Below are 19,522 nucleotides of genomic sequence, written 5' to 3' on the forward strand. Positions count from 1 at the left end.
ACCCAGAAGCCATCCGCGACCTACCCCTCCTAGTGAGAAGGAACCTGAGTTCATCGGCCTGGCCAGCATAGACTCTGATTGATGGGGACCGGGTTCTCTACTGCTAGGCCTCCGTGAGCCCACAGTTGATTTAGACACAGGGGCCAAAAGATAACCTTTATGGTAGACATAGGAGCAGAACACTCAGTGGTTACTTCCGCAGTGGCTCCCCTTACTAATCGGACTGTAACCATCATGGGGGCCACCGGAGACCAGGCAGTGAGTCAGCCATTCTGCCGGTCTCGAACCTGCAAATAGGAGGCCACATCATCTCCCATGAGTTCTTATATGTACCTGAGTGCCTGATCCCACTGCTCAGGAGAGACCTACTCACTAAGTTAGGGGCACGAATTTCTTTCGAGCAATCCAGCCAAACAACTATGAACTTGAGCCCTGCCAAACCACAATTTATCCTGTCTCTCAATATGCCTAGGGATGAAGAATGGAGACTATTTGAATCAGAGGCCGCCAAAACAAACCCTGAATACTACCGAACTAAGGTACCAGGGGTATGCGCAGAAAACAATCCTCCCAGACTTGCCAGCAAATGGGCCCCTGTTATAATTGAACTAAAGGCTGGAGCCCAGCCACAATGGCTTCGACAATACCTGATTTCCAGGGAAACTCAAATAGGCATTCAGACACATCTTGAACTGCTGAAAGATGCGGGCATCCTCATTGAGTGTCAGTCCCCCTGGAACACACCGCTACTCCCCGTCAAGAAGCCAAACGGTGAATATCGCCCAGTTCAGGACCTCCGTGCAGTGAATCAAGTAATTCAGTCTCTGCATCCAGTAGTTCCCAATCCCTACACCCTTCTCAGCCAGGTCCCACCGGAGGCCGCCTGGTTCACGTGCCTGGATCCTAAGGACACCTTCTTCTGCATTCAACTGTCCCTGATAAGAGAACCCATCTTTGCCTTTGAGTGGACTGACCCTAAGTCAGGGCGTCAAATGCGGCTCACCTGGACGAGGCTTCCACAAGGGTTTAAGAACTCCCTCACGCTATTCAATGAGGCCCTGGCTTCTGACCTTGCAAGTTTCCCGCGAGAATAAGTCAATTGCACTCTCTTACAATATGTAGATGATCTCCTCTTTGCCTGCCTGACAAGAAAGGTCTGCCACCGAGCCACAATCGCCCTCTTACAACATCTGGCCAACAAAGGGTACCAGGTGTCCTGGAAAAAGGCTCAGCTCTGCAGATAGGAAGTCAAATATTTGGGCTTCATAATCACCCAAGGAAAACGGGCCCTCAGCGCAGAGTGAAAAGCGGTTATTACTAAACTTCCACGGCCTACCACTAGGCAAGCAATACGTGAATTTTGGGGGCAGCTGGATTCTGTCGGATCTGGATCCCCGGGTTCTCGGCCATAGCATGAACACTTTATGAGTCACTCACAGGACAGGGCAAGCAACTCCTAAAATGGGGAGAGACACAGGAAAAGGCCTTCACAGAACTCAGAGACTTGCTCAGGAGAGCCCCAGCTTTAGGTCTACCCGACACAGAAAAACCTTTCTTCTTATTTGTCCATGAAAAAGACAAAACTGCATTAGGACTCCTAACCCAGACAGTTGGACCCTGGATGAGGCCTATTGCTTACTTGTCCAAAAGACTGGACCCGGTCACTTCCGGGTGGCCCCTATGCCTGTGGGCCTTAGCCGCTACAGTACTCCTCATCCAGGAAGCTGACAAGCTCACCCTCAGATAACTCACAGTCAAGTTTCCCCATTCTGTAATTACACTCATGAACTGTCAGTGTCCACGATGGCTCTCCAACGCCAGGCTCACCCAACACTAGGGACTCCTTCTGGAAAATCCTCGCATAAGTCTCCAGACTATTCAAGCCTTAAACCCAGCAACATTCCTCCTCACAACCGAAGGTGAGCCTGAACACGACTGCCTAGAAGTCATTACTGAGGTCCATGCCACATGATCGGACCTACACCCCTCTGCAGGACGCAGAGGTTACACTTTATACTGACGGCAGCAGTTTCCTACAGGGTGGGCTACGTAGAACTAGCTATGCTGTAACTACTGCCTCAGAGGTTCTGGAGGTAATGGCACTTCCAGCCGGGTGGTCAGCACAACGAGCTGAACTCTGGGCTCTCATATGGCACTACAGCTCTCAAAAGACAAAAGGGCTAACATTTACACAGACTCCAGGTATGCTTTTGCCACCATGCACATACACGGGGCCATCTACAAAGAACGTGGCCTCCTCACGTCTGAAGGAAACACCATCAAAAACAAAAGCGAGATCCTACAGCTAATGGAAGCTGTTTGGGCACCCCAACGCCTAGCTACCATCCACTGCCAAGGACACCAGAAAGGGAACGATGAGCCGGCTGCTGGCAATCGCCTCGCCAATCAAGCCGTGAGGGCAGCCGCCCAGGACACAGACGCAGCCATCATTGCTTCACCACCTCAAGCTCGCCAAGCCCTACCTACACCACAGCAGAAGACAGCTGGGCACAAAATGAGGGTACCACCCGGCACCCTCAAGGTTGGTGGATACTGCGTGATGGCCGCTTATTCATATCAGCCTCCCTCGCTCCCCGCATCATTTCAGAATACCACTCTACTTCCCACCTAGACTTCCCACTGGACTTAAAAGACTGCTAGCCAAAAACTTCTATATAGCCACGCTTACAGCCCTATGCCACTCTATCACAGAGCGCTGTACTACCTGTGCCAGACACAATCCCAAGACCGGACCGACCCCACCAGCTGGGGTCCAACGAACAGGATCTGCCCCTTTTGAGGATATCAAGGTAGACTTCACAGAAATGACTCCTCACCGAGGGACGAAATTCCTTCTTGTCCTAGTCTGTACCTTCTCGAGCTGGGTAGAAGCCTTTCCCACCTGAACTGAAAAAGCCAGAGAAGTCACCAAAGTTCTCCTCCGTGAAATCATCCCACGGTATGGACTTCCCCTCACCATTCATAGTGACAATGGACCAACCTTTGTCTCAGATGTGCTACAGACTCTGACCTCGGCCCTCAATGTCTCCTGGAAGCTTCACACGGCCTACCGGCCTCAGAGTTCAGGGAAAGTAGAGCGCATGAACCATAACCTCAAAGAAACATTGTCTAAGCTATGCCAAGAAACCTCCCTGGGATGGACGGATCTACTCCCCTTAGCCGTCCTCCACTCCCGGTGCACTCCTCGAAAGGATGGTTTCTCCCCATTTGAAATTCTCTATGGCCGGCCTCCCCTGTTGCTATCATCCATCCCAGGCAGCCTCAGAGTAGTAGGTGACTCCCACCTTCAAGATCAGCTTATCACCCTAGGAAAGATCCTTATAAGCCTGCACTCACATCTACTAGAAAGAATTCCTATATCATTAGGAACCCCTGTCCATCCCCACCTTCCAGGTGACAGAGTCTGGGTAAAAGATTGGAAACGAGAGCCCCTCCGCCCAATATGGACGGGCCCACACACAGTAATCCTTGTCACCCTCACTGCTCTTAAGGTCTCCGGAATCACACCGTGGATTCACCACTCCCGCGTGAAACGAGCAGAGTCGGACCAGCCTGCCTGGACTTCTCATCCAGTGCCCGAAGAGCCACTGAAGACCACATTTTAAAAAACCACCTGAATGCCAGTTCTCATCTGCTCCTCCCTAACCATCTCAACCCTCTGTCTACTGATTCTTTTAGCCTCTTTTCTTCTTATCTCTGTGACCCCGTCTGATTGGACCCTAGCCCAAAGAAGCCTCCTCCTGTTTGGGTTTCTACTATGGATCTTTCCCCTATTCATGCTCACCTGCTTACGGCCCTCTGCCTTTTAGGCCTATTCTACCCTTCACTGAGCACCCCAACCCAGCGGACATGTACCTGCCATGGGTCCCCTTTCTACTGACTTTAAGATCGTCCTTTTTCTCCTATGACTCCATGACCCCGTATTGTTACTGCGGCATCTTGCCTTTCCTCTGTGTAAAGGACGGTAAGACTTACAGGACTGCCCTTGCTACACAGCCCTCCTCGAACAACTGCAGGTTTGATGGTCGAGGGTACCTCTGCTGGAACGCCCCTGTCTGCACACCAGATGGCTCAAAATGTCCCTGCACTGGGGGATCCGGGACAAGCGCCCACTTCCAATTCTTTACTCTCATGCCCCGGGAATGCTACCAGGGAACCATGCCGACCACCTGCAAAGAATCCGGTCATACCTATCGGACCACCACTCTGACTCAGACCTTCCAGTCCCCTTACAATTCCTTCCCCCGAGGGCCTGTCTGCTAGTCCTACCTGGCGCAGGCTGTGTCCTCTGGTGGCAGAGGTGACCAAGACACTGCCCTCCACAAAGTTGCGGCAACCCGGATTGCTGAGATACCTCGGGCCACTCCGCCCTGGCCCTGCTACGGGCGCCTTAACCTCACCTCTTTACGCCGGCCACCACTCCTTAGCTCCCCGGACGTCACTTTACACCTCCTCAGTACATCTTACCAGCTTTGGCTCAACTCCACTTCTCTCCCTATCGGTTCCCCCTGTTGGATTTGTCTGCCTCTTATCCGTTCAGCTTTCTTCGGAATACCCATTCCGCCCAACTGGCCCCTCCACAACTCCACCAACACTTCCGCCTCAATAGTCATCGAACCCATCGGTGATCCCATCCCGCTGGCTCCGCTGGCTCCAGCCACAAACCTCACCTGTTACCTACCCCCTGGCCTCACCCAGGCTCTCGACCACCACTGCCAGAGCTTTTCTGTACCTTTACCCTTCTGCACTCCTCCCAGCATATTTCTCTTCTGTGACAGAGGCTACCCATACAGGTGTCGGGACGCACATCACAATGGAAGTGGCTGCATCCTCATTTTCATTTCCCCTTCTGCCTCCGTTTTTATTGATGGTGAATTCCAGTCTCAGGTCTTTCCTTCCCTTCACACCCGTCAGGCGGCTTTCATCCCTTTCCTCATAGGTGCTGACATCTTTTATTTTTTTTTTTAATTTTATTAGTTTCAGGTGCATAAGACAAAGCAAAACTTAGACGTTTATCATTTATATCCCTCACACTGTGTGAACCCCTCCCCCCTATCTACTATCCCTCTGACCTCGCACAGAGCCAATACATTTCCACTGTCTTTATTCCTAATGCTGTACTCTGCTTCCTGTAACAATATACATACAAATATATAAACATACATACATACATACATATATATATATATATATATATATATATATATATATATATATGTAAAATTATCGTTGTCATTCAGTATTGTTCAGCTTCAGGTGTACTGTGTAGAGATCAGGCATCTACATCATCCCTGAGGTGGTCTCCCAAATGGGACACATGTCCATCGGATACCCTACAAAATCCTTACATTATTGATTATGTTCCCCAAATTAATTTTCAAAACCCCGTGTGTGCTGGCATCTTTACAGGGGTTGCCGCTGGTGCCTCCAGCCTTGGGACTTCCATCGACTTTTACTACAAACTTTCTCAAGAAATCAATGATGACATGGAGTGGGTCGCAGACTCACTCACGTCACTCCAGACCCAACTCTCCAGCCTGGAGGCTGTTGCCCTCCAGAACCGGCGAGCCCTAGACCTGCTCATGGCCGAAAAGGTGGGACCTGTTTCTTCCTCCAAGAAGAATGTTGTTACTAGATAAACCAGTCTGGGATCGTCGCCACCAAGGTCCGTGAGCTCCGGGATCACATACAGAACGGCTGTGAGGAGCTCGCCTCCTGGAGGTTTGGCTCTCAGTCCTGGACTTCCTGGCTACTCCCTTTGGCAGGTCCTTTACTGTTCATTTTTCTCCTTGCCACCATCGCCCCATTCATCTTCAATGCCCTTGTCAGCTTCATCGAAAATACTGTCTCCCGTCTGACCACCGCCCACATCCTAGCCCTACGGGGCTACCACTCTCTGTTTAAATGATGATCTTCAGGGTTCCCCTTCGGATCCTCAACAGGGGGAGCATGTCGGGGTGGTTTTTTCCTGCGGGCACCGCTAGGAGCTCTATCCCGCTCCTCCTCTGATACGTTATCGGAGCAGTCTCCGGCGCGCACTGCAGTTAGAGGCCTTCCCATCAAAACAATGTTGAGCAATCACAGCTGTTAGGGCCAGACCTCCAGGCACCCCGGACAGATTTAACCAATCCCTAGCGTCGCAATAGCAATAGCGCAAATCCCCCCAAACCCGAGGCCTAACCCTATAAAACAAAGCCCCCGACCTGGTAAGTGCTCGGTCTTTGAGAAAAATCCTGCTGAGCTCGCCGGCGTAATCAAGCTGTGTTCTCCCTGATCTCTGTCTGCCACTTGAGTCTCTTGGTCCTCGCCGTTTTTCCGCAACAGAAGGAGAACTGACTCTGGGTGGTGAACATACAATGGAATTTAGAGATGATGTAATACAGAATTGTACACCTGAAATCTATGTAATTTTACTAACAATTGTCACCCCGATAAATAAATAAATAATAATAATAATAATAATAATAATAATTTCGACCTGATTTAACTTTTCTTTCCATCATTATTCCACATCCTTAATCTCCAAGACACCTCTATTCTCCCCTTTCTTTGTTAGAAGAAAAAGTTCATTGACTGTGAACACATTGGAATTTGTATTTAAGGGATCTGATTTCTTAAATTAGGTAGATCACGTAGAGGGAAGTAAGGGACTGAGCAAAAAATGGTATAACTAGTCCAATTTGACCTCATTGAATACCTACTGTGTGCTAGTTGCTGATGCAGTAGACACAGTCTTGTGAGGTAGGCGCCCATTTGCTTCATGTTACTAAAGAAGACACTAGGATAAAAAAAAAAAAGAATTTGCTCAGTAACATGACTAGAAGGTGGCAACAGCGGGATTCAAATCCAAGTCTGGCCAACTCCAAAACCTTCTAAAATAATATATTGGGTTAAAATTTGGAAACGTTTGATCCTAAATACTTAATAATGCCTCCTGGGTTTTCTCGTGTCTCAAAAATTTTGCATTTTGGCACCTTCTCCTTTGTGTCAAATCTGAGTCTGAAATGTTATGGAAATAAGATTAAGAGAAAAAGCCTCCAATTTTATTTTAGAGCTCAGAAAACGTTTATTATGTATGGTTAGGCCAACCAAAATCAACATTGTTAAATTAAATCATGGCTTTTGCAAAATTACTGATCCACATAGATACCACGTTTTTTAGGGAGAATATGTGAATTTTAGGGGAACTGGTCTGCCTCTAACAGGGAGAGATTCTGCTGTACAAATTCTAGTTCAGACCAGCTTCCAGGCATTTTGAGATTTCAGAATCTGGAAAGTTAAGGTAGCCATTGCACTCAACCCTTTTTAAGAAAGTATAATGTATTATGCTTGAAAAACTAATAGAAGTTCCAAATCAGAGGCTGAATGGCCAGTAAATTTTAAAAAGACCTAGGATAAAGGTTCTCTAGGAGAAATTAATTTATGGCTTTATGATTTATTGAGGCCCTTTTGGCGTTCTAATTCAAGTTGCACATTCAAATGGTTGCTATGCAAGTTTATTTTGGACCAAACTGAGAGAAAGTTCTGTGACTGAACCCAAAGTGAACATCACTAGTCTTTGTCTTGACCAGGGTCACATCTTCAACACCTTCTGCAGTGTGTGGTAGGCATGCAATGGGGCTCAGCAGAGATTTTATCACCACGTCTAAGGGAACCTTCTCACAGGGACTATGCATAAGATTAGGTCAAGAATCTAAGAGACACTGAGCCCACCAACTGCGCATTAGTCATTTTATTAACATTGAATAAGGAAACGTCTTCATAAACAAAGAAGACATAGAATAAGTGGCTCATGTTAAAGAAAATCATTTATAAGTTGTGAAATGTCTGAACTTGGTCCCCTAAGAATAAGCCATCTCATTGTATGTCTTTAGCTTAGCTGAAAAATTCAACAATAATAAACATGAAATGTATGTGCTTTTCACACACCAAAATAAAAAAGTGAGAACCCGACTCTGGCTGCCTCAGCAGCAAACCCATGTGTGAAGGGTAAACAAACAAAAGTTTTAGAAGGCATGTGAAGGACAAGAGCCTTCCACGGATCTCAAGGGCTTCCCTCCCATCCATGTGGACCTAGAGCAGTGTGGGATTTAAAGGTCAATGGCCAAAGTTGGTCCATTTTTAATCCAGACTCAAAATTTGAGAATGATCAGTTGGAAAAGGCCCCAGAATGACACATGCACTGCATTGCTCCCCAAAACAGTGCATGAACATAGCTAAGTGCTGAGGAGGGGCTTACAAAGCAACGGTGTTGGGTTTTTCCTCACATTTTCTGCACAAATGCCCCAGCTTGCTGCCATCTGGTTAGTGCGTTTAACCTAGCTTCTCCAGGTTTCTTGGAAGAAAAAGGAGACTAGCAAAATTAAAAATAAATGCAAACCTCTAAAATGAAACTTAGAATAAGAATACAGTGTTCAAAATTAATCCACAGTTTAAAGTAAGACCCCTAGAGGAAGGATCGGGGTTTCTGGGAGATCTACTTTCAGGGTTGTTGCTCAACATGTTTAGTTGATGTGCTGTACTGGGTGACCTAGGATATATTTCTTGAGGAAAGTATTTGAAAGACATACAGTAAAATGAAAGCAGCACATAATGTTAACTGTGGGGACTGGAGTTACTGGACCAAGACTCACCTTGTGGATATCTGCTACATTTATTCAAACCTCCACAGAAACACCAATGCCCACAGAGAAAGGAAAAGCTTGTGGAGAAGTTCAAGATATGTGAACATTTTAAAATATATGTTATATTGGTTAGCTGTGTCCATGCTAATAACAACAACAACAACAGTAACAACAAAACAACAATTTTATTATCACTAATAGTCATTAACCAAAAGATATAAAAGAATCATTTTGTGAGAATCGTTTTCTCATCAAAGTGCTCCACAAAGCTTGAGGACCAAATCAAACAGAATGATGCTACACATTCTGAACATATTTGTCTCATGGCAGTTGGATGAAGGATACACTTTATTCAGATCATTTATAAAACACATGGTATTGTTTCCATCAGTACCATGGGAGGTTGGTATTGCCTGCCAATCTCCCAGGAACATTTTCTCTGCTTTGCGGTGAGGGTCAGCACCTCCACAGAGAAGGCAAGTACAGGATAATCAGGATAATTGCCTAAGTCGAGACACAGAGCAGGGTAATCCTCCCACACACACCCCCAAAAGGGCTGAGCCTGAATTCTAGCATCCTGGTCACTGCCACCTAGAACACTGACCTTAGGAAGCTGCAACTCTCCCTATCTACTCATTCCAGGCTCCAGCCAACTCCAAGAAAAGAACATTCTTTACTGAAAATAGTTCACTATTCACACCTCTGAAGTTTGTGCATCAGACAGTATTAAGTGGGTACATTTGGTTTCTTAGAATTCTGAAAAATCATGACTTTTGCTCTCAAGTGCACACATGTTAGAGTGTCTCTGTACTTAACATGTTCCTCTGTCCCTTCACCACCTGTCACTTCTTCCCCACCTCTGTCATTTTGTCCCCAACTTCCCCTGCCATTACTTCTCATGTGCAAATCTCTGAAAACATGCCACCTGGGGTGAAGCCAGGCTAGAGGGATGGAGTACAGAGGGCAGCAGCCTATCAATAATAGTCAGCATAGACGATTGAGTAGCCAGGTGGCAGCTAATTAGGTGAAGTTGGGTAATTAAATTCACAGGCTTTAATCTTTTCTTCAAAAATTTCCAAATGTCCCACATTATTTGGCTTTAGACTTCATAACACTTCTCCACAGTTAGCTGATGCTTCTCTGCTTGATCTTTTCTCCACAGACAAGGGACCCAGGACTGCAAGATAAGCAAGCAAACCTCTCAGGATTTGGGTGAAGCCTCTTGTCTCTGAATCTAAGCAGCAGCCCAACCTCCTCATCCTGGCAGAACACCCAGGGGCTCCATCCCCCAGGTTTCCCCAGTGTCGTGCGGGAGACCCTGCTCGCTGCGCCATTTGTCATGCGGGGCGGCCTATGGGGTCTCTGCTCCCGCTCCCCATACAAGAACGCAGGATATGGTGAGGCCAAAAAGGAACACCCACGGAGCCATAGGTAGGGGAGTCATACCATTATATTCTCTCTGGTGGCACTATACACTCATTGGAGGCTGGATCCACACTGTCCGCAAATCGCCATCCACGCTTGCCAGCCCAGCCACCATCTTCTTGCTAGCCCCCATTCTCCTCTCCTCCTTCTCTCAAACCACCATCTTTCTTCTCTCTTCTCCTAGTGGAGCCACAGCAGTTATATTAGCGGCCAATTGGCTAACTGGCTACAGCTGACGGCCAATCAGCCACAGCTGACAGCCATCTACTACCCGAGCCAGCACTCCTCCACGTGAGGCCGAGAGCCTGTAAACTACTTTCTGGGGCTCTGCCCCCACACTCCACCCCTACAGGCTCTCGCCTCACAATCTACGCGACAAGTGTCTTCCGCGAGGGGACCTGTGTGAGGAGCCTGGGTGTGAATGCAATATCCTGGACATAGCCAGTCTCTCTGGGCACAGCCAGGGTTTCTCAGGGCACCACCAGTACTTCTGGGCACAGCCAGACTTCCTGGACTTCTTAGGGTACCACCTGTCTTCCCGGACACAGCCAGGGTTTCTCAGGGCACCACCAGTACTTCTGGGCACGGCCAGACTTCCTGGACTTCTTAGGGTACCACTAGTTTCCCCGGGCACAGCTAGGATTTCTCAGGGCACTGCCACTCTCTGTGGGCACAGCCACACTTCCTGGACTCAGCCAGGGCTCTCAGGGCACTGCCACTCTCTGTGGGCACAGCCACACTTCCTGGACACAGCCAGGGCTCTCAGGGCACTGCCACTCTCTCTGGGAACAGCCCGACTTCCTGGGCACAGCCAGGGTACCTTCAGGGCTCAGCCAGACTTCCTGGACTCAGCCAGGGCTCTCAGGGCACTGCCACTCTCTCTGTGCCACTCAGGGCACCCTGCTGGAACAATAGCGACTCACAATCAAGGTGCTTACATATTCTCAATGGCAGCCAGTCAAGAGACAAAAGCAAATATCCCCCAGTTCCAATAACAACAGTTCCCAAACAAACAGTCAAGCGGTCCATTAAATTAGGGATGGAAGGCAATTCCCCATAGTCCATAGTCATTCGCCAGGGCTGTCCTGGGGGTGAGGGACGACCTTGACCTCACCCTCATCTCCCACGGAGGACTCAGCAAGCGTTACCTCCTGAGACTACAAGTCCTGCATCTGGACTGCCCGAGCAGGAACCTCCCAGCTCACAGGGCCGCAACGACCTTCGCTTTCCCCGGCCTGTGCTGGTTGGGGAACCGTCCACATCTTTCCACCTCTCCACGGGGCTCCATCTCTCCAGCAGCTGCATGGCTTTTCCTGTGCTGGTGGGAGAACCATCCACGTCCTCCCACCCCTCCACAGGGGTCCAGCTCTCCGGCAGCTGCTCCTCCTGGTCTTCCTCAGACTGGGTGTTCACACGCACAAACTGCTCCACCACTCTTTGGAGAGCTTTGGCCGGCACCGTACCCTGCTTGCTGTGCCATTTGTCATGTGGGGCGGCCTGTGGGGTCTCTTTTCCCGCTCCCCATACAAGAACGCAGGATATGGTGAGGCCAAAAAGGAACACCCACGGAGCCATAGGTAGGGGAGTCATACCATTATATTCTCTCTGGCGGCACTATACTCTCATTGGAGGCTGGATCCACACTGTCCGCAAATCGCCATCCACGCTTGCCAGCCCAGCCGCCATCTTCTTGCTAGCCCCCATTCTCCTCTCCTCCTTCTCTCAAACCGCCATCTTTCTTCTCTCTTCTCCTAGCGTAGCCACAGCAGTTATATTAGCGGCCAATTGGCTAACTGGCTACAGCTGACGGCCAATCAGCCACAGCTGACGGCCATCTACTACCCGAGCCAGCACTCCTCCACGTGAGGCCGAGAGCCTGTAAACTACTTTCTGGGGCTCTGCCCCTACACCCAGACAACCTCGCTCTCACATCAGATGGAGCAGATTTCCCCATTTTCCAAAAGAGGCGTGGGCAGATCCATCGCCCTTCACAGCAACGCTTCTGTTGGGACAGAGCCCCAGAAAGTAGTTTACAGGCTCTCGGCCTCACGTGGAGGAATGCTGGCTCGGGTAGTAGATGGCCGTCAGCTAATTGGCTGATTGGCCGTCAGCTGTACCCTGTTAGCCAATTAGCCGCTAATATATCTGCTGCGGCTACGAAGGAGAAACGAGGATAGTGGAGGAGAGTGAAAGAAAGTCGTCGGTGGGTTGCAGACAAAAGGGACAGCGGTCGCACGTCCAGTGAACCCAGCCTCCAGTGAGACTGTAGTGGTATGACTCCCCTACCTATGGCTCCGTGGGTGTTCCTTTTTGGCCTCACCATATCCTGCGTTCTTATGTGGGGAGCGGGACCAGAGACCCTGCAGGCCTCCCTGCACGACAGCTTCTTTGTATCAGAGCAGAGTGCTTGCCGACTTGAAAACCCACCTCCAGAACTGAATCAGCAGGTCCACATTAGGTGCTTCCTCCAAGGGCACCTTACTCTGCACCATTTCCTGTCCCTCAGAAAGACTGGACAAGACAGGAAAGGCCAAAGGTGTGGGTTTTGTGGTCCAACATGGCCTCTGTGGAAAATCTTTTCCAAACTGCTTTAATGTTATATTAAAATTAGGAATACAAGGGGGATACTGAGAAAATGGGGAAATGGCTGGAAGACTGGCTTGCCAGTCCTTGTCCGTTTTGCAAATTGGATAGTCAGCAGAAGGAACTGATAAGTAAGCAAATTTGCAACAGTGTTTTGGATCAATCACCAAGGAACAAACAGTCATGCTTCTTACCAAAAGAAAGAATTCTGATAGTATATTCAGACCAAGTACTGTCATTTAGGAGTTCTTATTTCTAAAGTCTTGCTACCTCCCTAAAAGAGACTGCTCCGTGGAGATCATCTTAGAGAACAGGCATGCCAAACATAATGATGTCTCTTTTCCCAGTAGGGAAAATCCCTGTGCCGGGGACAGAGCCAGGAGTGCAGTTTCCAGGCTCTCGGCCTCACATGAAGGGGTGCTCACTCGGGTAGTAAATGGCCATCAACTGTGATTGGATGGCCATCAGCTGTGGCTAGTTGGCCATCAGCTGCAACTGTTGAGCCATTGGCCACTGATGTAACTGCCGTGGTTATGCTAGCAGAAAATGGGGGCTAGCCAGCAGATGGTGGCTAACAAGGGCTAAGTGTGGATTATGGATTGCAGATAGGTGGATTGCAGTTAGCAAGTGAGGTTGGTTGGCAGAGACAAGTGGACGGCGGGTTTCGGATCGTGTGGCTCCTACTTCCTGTGTCTCCAACCCAGCCGCTAGTGGGAAAATAGTGGTGTGACTCCCCTATCTATGGCTGTGGGGGCAGAGCCCCAGAAAGTAGTTTCCAGGCTCTCAGCCTCACATAGACAGGTGCTGGCTCAGGTAGTAAATGGCCATCAACTGTGATTGCATGGCCATCAGCTGTGGCTAGTTGGCCGTCAGCTGTAACCAGTGAGCCATTGGCCACTAATATAACTGCTGTGGCTACGCTAGAGAGAGAGAAGAGAGAAAGAATGGGGCTAGCAAGAAGATGGTGGCTAGGCTGGCAAGCGCGGATGGCGGTTTGCGGACAGTGTGGATCCAGCCTCCAGTGAGAGTACAGTGCAGCCACAGATTGTATAGTGGTATGACTCCCCTACCTATGGCTCCGTGGGTGTTCCTTTTTGGCCTCACCATATCCTGCGTTCTTATGTGGGGAGCGGGAACTGAGACCCCGCAGGCCGCCCCGCACAACACCCTGCTTTGCTACCAAAGTAAGTGTGGGGACAGAGTCCCAGAGAGCAGTTTCCAGGCTCTCGGCCTCACATGGAAAGGTGCTGGCTCGAGTAGTAGATGGCCAACAGCTGTGACTAGTTGGCCATCAGCTGTAACCAGTTGACCATTGGCCACTGATGTAACTGCCGTGGCTGAGCTAGCAAGCGGTGGATTGCACTTAGACGGTGGATTGAAGTCAGCAAGTGGGGTCATTTGGCAGAGAAGCGGTGGGCAGATTGTGGATTGTGTGGCTCCTGCTTCATGTGTCTCCAACCCAGCTGCCACCGAGAATATAGTGGTATGAATCCCCCATCCATGGCTCCGTTGGTGTTCCTTTTTGGCCTCGCCATGTCCTTCATTCTTATGCAGGGAACGGGACCAGAGACCCCGCAAGACACCCCGCGTGACAGTAAGCAGTTGTTTTTCCACTTCTGCTGCAAGGAAAGGCCTAACTTAATCCCTTATATAATACCCAAAAAGCAGTGTGGGATTTGGAAAGAGTCTGAGGTCCTGCTAGCCCCAGCCAGCAGCACTCACCCAGCTTTATAGAAGCTATGGCAGATGAAGCACCATCCCCCACTGTGCTGCCTATAGATGCTGAATCTCCAGGGAATCAACTCAGATTTCCTGACCAGCATGGCCATTCCATCAACTCCTAGAAACCTGGGCCTCCAGCACAAATCTGGGTCTGCTATATAGTCCTGTCACTGTTTCCCTTACTCTGAATAAAAGTAACCACTTATAGGGATATGGCTGGGTATGGTCAAACTGTCTGAGTAAAATGAGAACCCACTCCTAACACTGCTTCTACAGACTTCCCCAACCAAACAGGAGCCTAAATGTCTGAACTTTATTACTTCATCTCTGTGCAAAGCACTCACAACCATCAAATAAGTATGATCTTTTAACACAAAACAATAGAAAGTGAGAAGGCTGTTTCATTACTTTTCCATATTTGGCTCAGACATGGAAAGGCTATTCTGGGCTGACTCTTACAGGAAGTATCAAAAACCTCAGGAGAAATAAAGTTACTGCAAGCCTTCCAGACCAACTTGCATGCTGCCTGAGACATTTCAGACAGGTTTCTACTGAAGGCCCAAACATGTGGGTGCTTATCTGAACTGAACCCAAACCTTTGGAATTTTACACCTCACTCCTAAAAATTTCACTGCACGCTGCAACTTGCAGCTCCCCAAGGCACTGTCTCCTGGGAGTAAGACTCACCTTGACATACACCTGTTCTGCCAAGTCTAGTTGGGAATCCAACAGCAGCCACGCGGTGCTTCTTCCCACTCTGTCTGTAATTCTCAAATTCCTTCTACATGGTCTGTGCAATGACCACGTTTTAAATGCAAGCCCACTGGAATGCTTCATAGTTGGATGATCATAGGAAGGCTTTATAGTATATCCACTTGGAGCAACCCAGAACAGGTATCAGCTAGAAAGCCAATTGAAGTGCATGCTATGCCAGGAAATTGTGCCAGTTTTTACCCGTTGAAGCAATTGAGAAATAGACCTGTACTTGCTGAAAACTGTATTTGTGCATGCACGCATGATGATGGAGGGAGGGTGAGCAGGTGTTTGTAAACCGCAGTTATATTCTTAACAATGATCCCTGTCTCATTAAAAAAGAATGCTTGGTGCTCAAACTGTTACAACAGGGCAGGGTAGATATCCTGTGGAGCTTAGAAACCCGATCATGTGATCAGTATTTCAATGCAGGAGAAAGTGTTAACTATTGAGCATGAATTTTCACAACCAACATATTTTGAAGCTTTCTTTATTTGAAAGCAACCAGTTTGGAATTTTTATTTCAAAATCTTTTTTGCAGCCAAACAGTAGGAAAGGAACTAGATCTGGTAAGCAAGGCCCAGGGATACCATCAGCCATTTTCTGGTTCTCAGGGCTGTGATTTGCCCAGGAGCAGCATTCCCTTGTGCTAGTCTGAAAAGACCCCACTAAGGGAACAAAGAGACAATAAAGTGAATTCATGAGGATCCCCTGAGAAATGAAGCCTTGTTTCAAGCCAAATCTAATTGCACAGAGACACTAAATTAGTGCCTTGGTGATAATTGATAAGGAATGCATTCATTATGCCATAAGTATGAGTGAGACTCTTCTCACGAGTGTGCAAAGCACACTGATACTGTCAATAGGGAGTTACATCTATAGTCTATACACTAATTTATGATTAAAATGGAATGTAGATAAGACATATTCTCTTGGGGAAAAAAACATAATTTGAGGTTTCTTTATATTTCCTCTGGCAGCCTACTTCTTTCCTGGGTTAGAAGCTGTATAATGTAGGCAAGATAGGGGCCCTCTTGTCTTCCTTCCTGCCATCAAGGAACAGCTGCTTCCATGAGAAATCTGAAATTCGGGTTGTAGAAGACTCCAGTCCTCAGAGTCCTGCATAAGCAAAAGCCCAGGTGAATCCTGCACTTCTGTTCACAGCTGCCTCCTCCATGGCCATGGCAAGCAAAGCCATTGTATTCAGGAAGCAGTTGCCTGTCTATTCTTGGTCTGTGGTCTGCGGTCCAGCCCATTGTGGTCAATATCGTGGTTTCCTCCTGGGTGTTTATTCTATGAAGGTACCATCTTTAATAATGTCAACTTATTGCCATCTTCTCTCTCATTCCCCAAAAGACTTTTCTATTGCATATTTCTAACCATTACTTATAAACATAGGTCAGTTAATTTATTTTCCTTGTAACATGGGCATTCTGAGGCTTACTTCTTGTACTCACAATGCAAAGAAAATAGTGAAAAATGTTGGAACCAAGTCAGCAGCAGACGATTTCATTTAACATAGCCAATGATGCTCAGGGTTATAGGATCAAGTGGCAGGAAGATCGGAGACCCAGCCTCCCAGATCATCTATGAAAATGGATAAATGTGGACTCTGTATGCATGTTAGCACAGGTACGCTGCCCACTAGATTCACAGAATAACAAATATCCAACCTAGTCAACCAATTTCCACCTATGCTACTTCGCAATTTTATATGCTATTGGTTGCTGGGAAAGTTGTATAACTGAGGCTCATGCATTTGTCTAACTCTCTCAGCAGCTTTGATTGCAATGAAAAATGCATACATATTTGAAAGGAACCCCAGGGAGGGCCTGCAGCTGAGAAATTCAAATCCGAACACAGGGACCTGGGTTAATCAGCAGACAGCCACATTTTATCTTATAGCTTCAGAGTCAAACAAATTTACTTATAAAAACTTAGTTAGGATCTTAAAATGGTTACAACACTGTTACAAGGGGGCACATTAGGCACAGTAATTCAAGTGTCCATTTCCTAACAGTACTTTGAAACAGGTTAGCTAGCTTGTTGTTAGGTAAACAGGGAAGTCCCTGGTAGAATAAACAAAGGCAGCCATATCTTGGAACTCCAGGTTCTGAAATGCCTCATTTGCTCCAGGGCAACAATGTAATTGTGCTCTGGGGATAAATGGGTTATTTCCTAAATCCCTTCAGGCTGGACAAACAAAGCAAAGCTGATAGACAAAATCCATTAGAAGGTGCCTGCTCCCTCCGCAACCATACAAGAAAAAGTATAAAAATAAGAACTTTTCATCTTAGCCAGCAGACATCCCAGTTTCAGGTACCCCCTCTCGCAAGAGAGCTGTACTTTAGCTTTAATAAAAATCTTTGCTCCTCTAACTCTCCTTTCCGAGTCCGCATTCTCATTCTTCAGGTATGTGAGACCAAGATCGCAGGTACCAGACACCAGAATCCTATATCACAGTTATCTTAACCTAACTCAATTTGGGAAAGTGATGCCCACCACCCAACAGCCATCTCACTCTGTGAGCAGCTGTCAGGGCAGAACAAAGAACATTGGATTTCTCTGTTTAACATCATCTTCCACATCTCCATGTTACTGCCACTTTGCAGAAATCCTCTTCCCACGTGAGATAAAATGTTTAGGGTCCTTCAAAACCACTAGAATTGCTGGCTTGCTTTCAGGTGAGCATTATAAACAAACTCCTGCCCTCTGTGGAAAATGCTTTCAAAGTCAGCTTTTCTTACTCATCAAAGCCAGTTTCCAGACCTTTGTCATGTTTTCCATTGTTTTTCCAGGAATCCTGAATCCTAAGCCTTTCACATTTGTGTTTCTAATAAGCCATTTGCAAATGATCTTGATATTTCAGTTGGTCTTGAATGGCTTTAAAGTTCTCCATCTTTGGGACTACTCAGCAACTCAGCAACTCATTGCAATTCAGCAGGTGAAAAAGCTCTTCTTGAGAGAAAAATCTCTCTTGCCAGCTCCTTGTTAGCATTTATCGCAGGCCTTATGGTATCCTAGGCAGTTTGCAGGTATTACCTCCTGAAGGTACCTTTACAGTATGTTATTAGGTAGATAACATTATTACCCTGGCATTACAGATGAGAAAACTGAGACAAAGTGTTGAAGTCACATAGAAGGAAATAGCAAATCTGATGCTTTATCCAGGTCATCCAGCTCAAAAATCCAAGTGCTAACCCACAGCTGTGCCCTCAGGGTACATAGCAAACAAAATATCACCAGCTCCCACCCTGGTGGATCTTACAAGGGACAACACAAAGATCAAACAAATACACAACAAGTACTAAATATTTGCAGGATGAATAGAAAGTACAGATTGCTATGGAAACAAGGAATAGTGGCACCTTGTAAACTATGTGGTTTCCTTATATAGAAACACACATCATCTAAGAGAGAAAAGGGGACGCGCACAGCAGACCCATGTTCCCTCCTCCAGATCTTGATCCCTGACTGGAACAGGTTGCATTCAATAAGATGCTGAAGAAAGATAAAAAATACATATAATCTTTAGTTGTTAATTTGTTCTCCTCTAAAACCTAAGAAAATTGCTGACACGCACAAATCCAACCTTTTGAAAAATTTTGCAGTGACATCATTTACATTTTTGCCTAAGACAGAATACATTCCTCTGAGTTACAAATAAGCATTTTCCCAAGATTTAGAAACTAAAGTGCAAATTAATAAATGCTGCTTTCTATGTGTACATTTTTCATCAGAATTTGATTTTCAGAGAGAACTCAGCTGTCAGCAGATATTTTCTCTCCTGTGAAGTGAGGCTGGACAAGGAGCTATCAATATTGGAAAAGTAAATTGAGAGGAGAAAACTTGGCCTATGTGCTCTTTTATAGTGATTGAAAAAAATGATTTATGGGGAAGAACATTGAAGATACTAATCAGGCTAAAATATTTAAATGTATCCGTACCATTCTCAGACTGTCAGCTAGCATGTGTTGAGCATATGCTATTATGTGCCAAGTATGAGACTTGGTCTTTGATACATTTATGCCTTTTCAGGCAGGTATTGTCATAATGATCTCACAGAATATAGAATAGAATTATTGTAACAACTAGCTTCTAGTGAGTTCTTGCTCCTTGCAAGGTGTTATTCTACATGTCTTGAGTCTTAGTGGACATTTTCCATTGATTAGTAGCTCAACATCTGAATCTTCATCCCATTTGGGGCAATGAGTCTCACATTTCCTTCATACACAGCCTGGTGCCTTGTGTCCTACCTGTCAGATGGGCCATTGAATCCAGAGATTCAGCAACACTCCATGGCAGCAATGGAACTGAGTCCTGCAGTAGCACAAGACTCCTAGTCAGGGCTCAGGGCCATCAAGGTACAGCCTGTCTTGGTTCTTGCTCATTTT

At 47.1% G+C, this 19,522-nt stretch overlaps 1 pseudogene; it reads left to right on the forward strand.

Moving 5' to 3' along the window:
- The first annotated feature begins 4,042 nt into the window (after positions 1-4,042).
- LOC148757648 (uncharacterized) lies at positions 4,043-4,796 on the forward strand (annotated as a pseudogene).
- The last annotated feature ends 14,726 nt before the right edge of the window (positions 4,797-19,522 follow it).

The sequence above is a fragment of the Rhinolophus sinicus genome, chromosome 7 (genome assembly GCF_057876585.1).
Source record: "Rhinolophus sinicus isolate RSI-liver-muscle chromosome 7, RSI-T2T, whole genome shotgun sequence".
Lineage (NCBI taxonomy): Eukaryota > Metazoa > Chordata > Mammalia > Chiroptera > Rhinolophidae > Rhinolophus > Rhinolophus sinicus.